At 31.7% G+C, this 671-nt stretch overlaps 1 non-coding gene across 1 annotated transcript; it reads left to right on the top strand.

Annotated features, from left to right (window-relative positions):
• Window positions 1-225: 225 nt before the first annotated feature.
• Window positions 226-329, top strand: LOC115870196. Its single transcript, XR_004046569.1, has one exon. It is a non-coding gene; the product is annotated as a U6 spliceosomal RNA (small nuclear RNA).
• The last annotated feature ends 342 nt before the right edge of the window (window positions 330-671 follow it).

The following is a 671-nucleotide window of genomic DNA, read 5'->3' as shown; positions in this document are numbered from 1 at the left end:
CCAAGGACTTAAGTGGAGAGCAAATGTTTTGAGAATGATGAGGGCAATGAATGTACAAATATGCTTTACACAATGGATGGATGATGTATGGATTGTGATAAGAGTTGTATGAGCTTCCAATAAAATGATTTTTTTAAAAGAAAAGGAAAGGAGAATATGACAATTCAAAAGTCCAAGTCTCTAGAAATGTTGACTTTCCTAAGGTTCATAAGAAATACCTGTTTTGTGCCCACATCAGCATGTATACCAAACTTGGAATGATATAGAGAAGAATAGCATGGTTCTTGCACAAAGATGACATGCAAATACATGAAGCATTCCATATTTTTGTGATATGTGGATATTATATCAATAATACTGCTTAAAATTAAAAAAAAGAGAGACCAAACTTGATCTATGGTTACCAGGGGTTAAGGAGGAAGAGTTTTTGCTTAGAAGGCATTGAATTCATTTTAATGGAAGTGAAACAATTTGGAAAGGGTTAGCAGTCATGATTGTACAACACAGAGTATAATCAATGACATTGAATTATACATGTAGAAGTTGTTGAATTGGTGAATGTTCATTGTGTACATTTTTTCCAAAATGGAAAAAATAATACATGAATAACAATGAGTATAGGAAAAAAGGAAAATATTCTAAAATTGATTGTGGTAAAGATTGTACAACTC

The sequence above is a fragment of the Echinops telfairi genome, unplaced genomic scaffold (assembly GCF_000313985.2).
Source record: "Echinops telfairi isolate 266 unplaced genomic scaffold, ASM31398v2 ScPeMD7_443;HRSCAF=831, whole genome shotgun sequence".
NCBI classification, from domain to species: Eukaryota; Metazoa; Chordata; class Mammalia; order Afrosoricida; family Tenrecidae; genus Echinops; species Echinops telfairi.
This window is presented reverse-complemented; position numbering and strand designations above follow the sequence as displayed.